The following is a 7959-nucleotide window of genomic DNA, read 5'->3' on the forward strand; positions in this document are numbered from 1 at the left end:
AAGCTGGGACTCGAATACCAGCTTTACGTTTGTGAAACGCTGGATAAATCAGGAGAGCTGGCAGTGATGGGGAGTGTTTTTATGCTGGTTTTTGTGGGGATGGAGTCCAAACTACACCCCAGGTTCTGAATGCTTGTGGGTTTGAAATTCAGCCTCCCACTTTTGAAGCTCTTTCTAGTCTGAAATATATTTTGAAAAAAAAAAAAAAAATAGTATAAAGTGTATCTAAATGGCACAGCACAATGCCATGAACAGACAGTTAAAACCTGCCCAGGACTTTTTCGCATAACTCACTAAGTGTAAGGTGGGAAGTAGGTTTTCTTGAACAACTACTGGATGCTCCCCTCTCTTACCCCAAAAAGTTACACTGGGTGAAAAAAAAAAGACTTTGGATGCAGACAACAAGCTGGTTTGGGGACTATCAAGAAGTATACCTGTACGACTTCTCAGAGGCAGGTTAAGTTAGATTTTGTGGCACACTGTGCTAATGAAGCTGTCTTGTTTCCAATATTTGAGCAGGATTGTCTAGAGCTAGTTCAGGTATCCTTATGAGCAGAAAGAGAAAGCAAGGATGAGTGCAGGGAGGCTGAAACGTGACACTTTCCTTTCCTTGGCAGGAGCAGTCTGTGATCCACTGCTGCTTGAATATTCCTGTCTTTTACTCTTAAATGAAAAGGTGGTTGTACGGTTTCTTTTTCACATTATTTCTTAAAGAGAGAAACACGGGAGTAAGACTCAATGCAAAACCAGCGCACCTAGGGATGAATGAATAATGGAGGAGCACCATCGCTGTGGCCACATGTGGCATTGTTTACTCGTGTCACTGTAAATGATTAATGTGGAAAAGCTGCATTTGAACAAGTGAGATTGATGAGAGCTTTACAGGCTATTTTTGCGTAATTTAAAACAGTGCCTATACTGGATGGTAAAAAGAAGAATGAAGAAGAGACAGCCAGTGCTGTCAGCTTTTTTCCCTCCTGATTCAGTCTTTGGCCGTTGCCTGCCTCTGTTCCAGAAGGCCAAGGCTTTGGATGAAGGATGGAAGGAGAAAAACAGAAGGCTGGGGAAAGATTTTGGTCTTGACCACACTGGCAGATGCAGAGATATTTGAGCTCACTCTTCCACATTAACTCTGGAGCTTGTAGTGTGGGGAAAGTTGGGTGATGGTGGGTGCAGACACACCTGAGCTGGCTGGATGTGTGCTGGGGGGAGAAGGGAAGCGCCCAGATGCAATTTAGCCATGTTTGTCTGGGCCCAAACTAAGTTCACAGTGTTGACGCTTTCCTATCTCCTGTGCAGTGTCCAGGTTACTGAGATAAGTTGCATCTGGACCTCATCCTGTTAAAGAGGTGGGTGTTATGCTGTGTCCAGGGGTCTCTACCAATGTGTCTATCCCTGTGCTTCAGTTCTGCATACCCTGCAGATATGTCTTTAAGGTTGCTTAAGTCTGAAAGCCCAGTTTTCATAGTTATTTGAAGCAAAAGACAGGTAACAGGTAAGGGTCTTCTATAGCCCAGCAACAATTTCTAGGAGATAAAAGGAGCTGTTCCTTAAGCATCTGTTAACAATTTGTAGGGGACGTGGGAAATAACAACAACAGTCAAAAGGCAACCAAGAAACTTATCACGGATGACTTCAACCAGAGGGCCATTTGCTGCTGATCTCCTGTGGCCAATAACAAATTTCCTTAGTGTTTCTATAAATAATAATGTTGTCTTCTCAAAACAGGAAGTCCTGTATCCAGTACAAGGTAACTTGATAGTGGACTTAAGTATGCTGAATGAGAAAGTGTTAGTTACAGGCCCAAAAAAGTGCAGTTGCTGAGGTACCAGAGATCACAGTCAATTTAAATTCACTTTATACAAATGAAATAGGGCACTGACCAAAAATCTGCACATTTGGAACTTTAATAGGGACAGTTTTCCAAAGCTTAAAGGATTTCCTGGCATAACTGACTGAACATATGCATTTTAAGTGGGAAGGCGCTGAGAAAAATCAGGAGTTGTTCAAGAATATTGTGCTAGTTGTTCCAAACCCCATGATTCCATCAACAAAAAAGGGTTATGTAGAACAACAACAACAACAACAAAATTCCTTAGTTAAATAGAGAAACAATAAAACATTAAAGAATATACTAAGAACAAAAAAAAAAGGTCTGATCCCAATGGAGTTAAAAAAAGATAAGGTATTTTTTTAAGCCTGTTAAGAGCCAAAACAGTTCTCTGTGAGGTAAAAGTGGACTGCTAGATACATATGATAAAATCATGAACGCTGCTACAAAAAGGCTGATAAATTCTTCTTATTTGTATTTATCATGATTCTATGACTCTATGATCTGTGCCCATCTGAAATGCTGGGTTGTGGGACAGGAATTTTATTAGCTGTAACAAAGAAGGATATGAAGAATTTGCTAAAATTAAACACTTAGCTTATGCCATGGAGATGTAAATGTATTACCTGAGGAGATATCTGAAGCATTATTATTAATTTCTAGCATAACTGTGAGAATGAGGGACTTCTGAACTCTTGCTATACATTCATTGTCATTTTGTTATCTGTAGATGAACCAAAGGACTATAGAACAATAGATGTTCCCCAGAATGTTGTGGTTAAAATGTTCCAATTTGAAAAAAAAAAAAAAAAAATTAAACCACAAAACACAAGCCTGCTGGTCACTGATCATGAGACCCATCAACTGATATTTCTGCTTCACTGGGCTTTTTCATTTTTGTTTTATTGGTCTGTGAGAAGCTGGTAGAGAGCCAGAAGAAGCTGGTTGCAGCCCCTGGTTCTCATGGGTGACTTTAACCACCTCAATGAGCAACATGGCAGGGCACAGTCAATCCAGCAAGTTTCTGGAGAGTGGCAAGGACTATTTCCTGACACTGGGGATCCACGAGCCAACTAGGTGAGATGCACTGTTGGACCAGCTACTCATTAGCTAACGGGAGGAGATAGACAAGACAGTGTTATGCTCCTCTCAGAGGAGCACATTGATAGGGTAAGAGGCAGCAGACAGAAGTTGCAATGAAGGAAGTTCTGATGCATATCAGGAAAGATTTTTCTCAGAAAGGTGGTAAAATATTGGCACGGGTTTTCTTGAGAGGTTGTAGCATCTCTGTTCTTGGAGGTGTTCAAAGCCTGATTGCACTGAGCAACCTGATCCAGTTGGACCTGTTTTGAGCAGGTTGGGCTAGATGACCTTCAGCGATCAATGAGTCAGTGGTTAAACTGATTGTTGTGTTGTTTAAACCTACTGAAATGCAGAGAAAAACAAAATGAATGAAGAATGAATTTTAAAATAAGATCCAGTATAGCAAAGGAACAATGTTATTAACCGTGATTTCTCAAATCTGTAATATCCCTTTAGCATACTTTCTATGTTCTCTCTGTAGTGAAAGTAATCAAACATGGGACTAAGATATTAGACAAGACAGCAAACACACTGCTGCGTGGAGTCTTTTAAAATCATCAAATCCATCCCTAATGTAGCTGCTGTCAGAAAAATAAATGATCTGTTCTTGGCTGTGCTGGGTCTGTGCTGGGTACCTCTGTACTTGGGATACCTCTTTCATTCCTCCTGCTTGTCCGCTATTCTCATCACCATTGCAGGAACTAGACTGTGTAGCCCTCAAAATGTAGAACTTTGACACCTTGCATATTTACCTGTTTTGCTCAAAAATGCTTCAATCCAGCATGGTAGAATGAGATGCACTGTTGTCAATCACACAGAAACCACCTGAAGAGAAAGGAAAAGGAACAGAAGATTCTTCCTGTATTAAAAACATTAGCTTTATTCTTGTACATGTGACTGCTTTCTTATCACCCAAAGGGTCTATACCTTTACAAGACTGTGATGGGGCCAGTTTGACCCCATCTCCAGGCTTGGGCAGGGAAGTCAAGGTAATCTATTCTATTTTAAATACAAGCTTACATGGCATTTGGGGTACCTACATACTTCAGCTAGTAACAGAGCATGTATGTTAAACTAATGACTTCAGCTTTTAACTGACAGACTAAATACGGGGTTATAATTACTTTGGAACCCAGGGGAAGATCCAGACCTCCTGAAATCTTGATGAGATGTGACTCAAGGAATTTAATGGCAAGCTCTGAGCATGGTGACAAGCCTCCTGGTTTGAAGAGGTAAACGTTTATCTCCTACCAGAGGTGTCTGAAGCTTTCTGAGTAGATGAATGTTGCAGAGTGTACCATTAGCACTCCAGATCTTGCCCTTAGTGAAATCTCCTAATTTCAATTTCAGATTCATAAAGCTAACTAGCAAACTGACCCAGAGCATTAAAGATTTTCTGGACTGCTGTTACCTGATAGTAGTTTTTGTGGTGGTTGCCTAGTCAGAGCAGTAAGATAAGCCTTTTGAACAAGATAGATGTGTTGGGACACTGTTTGAATAAAAACACTCCTGGAAATATTTACACCAGACACTCAAAGTCAGGTTCCCTGGATTTACTTCCCCTTGGTTAAATAAAAATTGTCTATCTCTTCTCAAGAAAAGCAGCACTGTAGGCAGAAATCTTTAGTGTATAAGGCAAAATCCAGCAGGTCAAGCCTGTCTTTGTTCTGTATCAGCTAGTATTAGCTAATGAATCCTTCAGTGGTGAAGATTTCCATACGTTATGAAACTGAGTAAGATTGAATTTGTGGTTTAGGTGCAAAGTCTCTGAAGTCCATTAGGCACATTACAACCACTTCAGCTAGTCAAGACCTTCTGTATTTTGTTGATCAGTCTGCCTTCGATTTAAATACAAAGGCTAAACTGATTTGGGGTTCTCATTCCATTTCATAAGAACCCACAGATTAGAGGAATGTATGGGGCAGTATTTGATCTGTTCAAAATCAGAGGTTTGAAAAATCAGCTGAAACATTTTTTGAGAAGACCTATTTCTTGGCTCTGTTAGATTTCCAGTATTTTGGGCTTTTTCTTCCCTGCTCCAAGAAAATAACTTTCACCGTGCAAGAATGAAAGCCCTCATCTTTTTTCCTAAGGCCCGTATCTTGATATGCTTGCTATATGATACCACCATGATTCCTCAAGGAGTAACGTGATAGTTTTCAGCAGAGGAAGGCTATCCGAACTCAGTCAAAATATGGCATTTGAAAAAGTAAGCTGTACATCATTTCTCTAAATGAGACAAATGTAATCAGAATGCAAATAGCTGGCCTTCTTAAGCTTCCCTGAAAATTTCGTAGACAATTCAGATCAATATGATTTAAAGGTAAGGATTTGCATTTGCATGACTCAAAGTGGAAAAATGAGTTATAGGTCATAAGCTCAAGCTCTTCTAACATGAGATTTCTTTAGTTTGATAAAACAGAACATGATGTTTTGAGAGGAACTGGGCAAAAATGACATTGCCTGAGTGTGGAGTAGGAGCTTATTCACCAACAAAAGAATGCAGATATTTTGGTGACTGCATCTTTCTCAAGCTGCTGATTTAATTCCCTCATTTTGCAACTATTGCTTTAAGTGCTAGTGAAAGAATGGTGTTTTTAAAACACTAATTCCCACCTGCCTGGGTTTCTTCATTGAACTCTGTTGACAAATGTCTGCAATGAACTTTAAGAGCAATTTTACATGAAAAATTACACTGAAATATCTTGAAAAAACAAATTATTGTGTTCTTATGCGTTTTCTCCCTTGCTCTTTTTCGTTGCCTTCATGTTCCTCTTCACTGGATGATTTTCCAAGACTCAGGCCTTTGGTCCAGAGTCCCACTGATGATGGAGAGCTCAAAGGAAGAATACCAGCAGCTTTGCCTTCTCACAGAGGGTGAGTTTCAGCAAAAGGAAGGGGAACTGGAGTTTTCTGGAGTTTGTCAATAAACCTCTAGGTGAAACTGAAGAATTATGTTTGCACTTCAGGTCAGATCTGCTGAGAAATGCCTGTGAACACCAGTACATTGGAGAAATGTATTCAAGAACATTTCATCCTTGTGAAAATATTACCCTGTTACAACTGCCAAGGTCACTGAGACCCAGAGTGATCTGCTGGTCACAAAAGTTAAAGATGCCTGGCGGCTACTATAATTAAGTTATGAGTGCTAGGAGAATAGGGGAAACAGTTTTCCCACAAATATTTATTTGAATTTAAAAGTGACTTTAGACATGACCATGCTCAGAAATCCTCTGAGTTCTGTTTTTTTTTCTTTTTTTTCTTGAAAACATTCAGATGCTGAAGCTGCATGTGAGTGCCCAGGCCATCCCCATTTCCACAGCCTTTTGCTTCAGCCCGACTGAAGAACAGAAGCAACATGTCTCAGGTTTGCATCAAACACAGTGGGCCTTTTGGAAATTTGCAACTATCCGTTTGCATCTCATGGGCAAAATCCAGGCTATTGCCTGGGTGAACTAACAGATAGATAGAACAAGAAATATATTTTAAATTCCCAACGGGGCTTGTTGGTGGGTAAACCGCTAAAATAAAAGAACAGTGACATTTGGGTAAACTGCCCTGATAATCAATAGCTACTTGTTTTCATATCAACGGATGCCTTAGGGGAAAAGCTTTAAAATTCATATTGCCTGTCCATTTGGAAGTGCTCTTTTGTTTGCTTTAACTTCTGCTTTTCAGATTTTGCTTAATCTTCTTTTTTCCCTCCTGAAATGCTGAGTTAGCAAGTTCACAGGCAGGTACATACAATAGCCAAGACCCTACTATCTCTAGGCACCAGCATAAAGTGAAAAGACATCTTACACTACTTCTTTGTGGTTCTGATTACATGAAAATCCACAAGACTGAGTGTCAGGGAAATCAGGAGATGACCACAAAACACAGAGCGCACACACATGTGAAACTGAAGTGCAAGGGATGACAATATGATAGGTTTTGTGTGGCATATAGGATCGCTGTGCCTCCAGACTAGGTGTTTAACAATTTTCTATTGTTGTTTACAATGGAGAGATATAGAAGTTAAAAAAAATATGCAACAATAAATGGCAAAAACCCTCCAGCTGTGTCTCATGTGGTATTTTAACACGCACTGTATAAAGAACATTCAGCATCTTAAAGTACAATTAACCTGCAGCTAGCTGAGGGATTAAACATGACTATTCTCAACTTGAATGACCCTTTCCCCTAAGTCGAGCTGCCCATTTAGCGCCCTTAATAAATAGAGGGATAATTTAAACCATGTGGCTGCAAATTGAAAACATAGGCTTTTGAACTATGTATTTTCTTTCTCATGTTGGAACTCCTCCCTGGAGATAGACTCAAGTCCCATGATCTTGTAAAAGACAAATATGTGTATCTTTTTTATTAAGTGTTTCATGATATATATTTTTTCAGCTCCATTGCAGTGGATGCATCTGAAAGATATATTCTGTTGACAGTACACAATACCCTCAAAGACTCTTGATCCATTTATCAACTCAAACTAATAAAAAGAGGATAATATTTCTATGAAAAAGAATGGGTTTTAAAAGCAGCTTGACTGCTTTTAAATACATCAATTAAGTGTACAGAGAAATCGGAGGAAAAATGGGGATCTTACTTTCTTTGCTAGCATTAGAATTAATAAAAAAATATTTAATCTGTCCTTCAACAGGAAAAAATATAGTTCATTCCCAGCTTGCATACCTTGTGGTTTGAGCTGAAGAATGTTACACTCAAGTCTATATTCAACTACTGGTTTAAATTATAGCCTTTAGAAAATAATCTACCATTCACTTTAATTAATATCAACAATCATGGAGTCAGTTGGAAAAAAAAAACACAACACAACATGCTAATGTGAAATTAAAAATGTTTCTGTCCTTTTTTTTTTTCATAAAAAACATCAAAGAGTCTCATCTATTGGCAGCTTTTGTACCCCGTAACTTTAGGCTTCTTTCATGTTGATCCAAGGAAGGTTCACAACCAGTTTTCTCTAGTCGGTGGCCCATGAGACACAGCTGGCCCCATCATTTCATCTGCGGTCAGGAGAGACACAAAGTGCTCTG

General features: G+C 39.3%; 1 long non-coding RNA gene across 1 annotated transcript; it reads left to right on the forward strand.

Annotated features, from left to right (window-relative positions):
- Positions 1-4015: 4015 nt before the first annotated feature.
- Positions 4016-6465, forward strand: LOC142404994 (uncharacterized). Its single transcript, XR_012774025.1, has 3 exons — positions 4016-4146; positions 5711-5791; positions 6191-6465. It is a non-coding gene; the product is annotated as an uncharacterized LOC142404994 (long non-coding RNA).
- The last annotated feature ends 1494 nt before the right edge of the window (positions 6466-7959 follow it).

Source organism: Mycteria americana, chromosome 1, assembly GCF_035582795.1.
Source record: "Mycteria americana isolate JAX WOST 10 ecotype Jacksonville Zoo and Gardens chromosome 1, USCA_MyAme_1.0, whole genome shotgun sequence".
In the NCBI taxonomy this organism is placed as follows: domain Eukaryota; kingdom Metazoa; phylum Chordata; class Aves; order Ciconiiformes; family Ciconiidae; genus Mycteria; species Mycteria americana.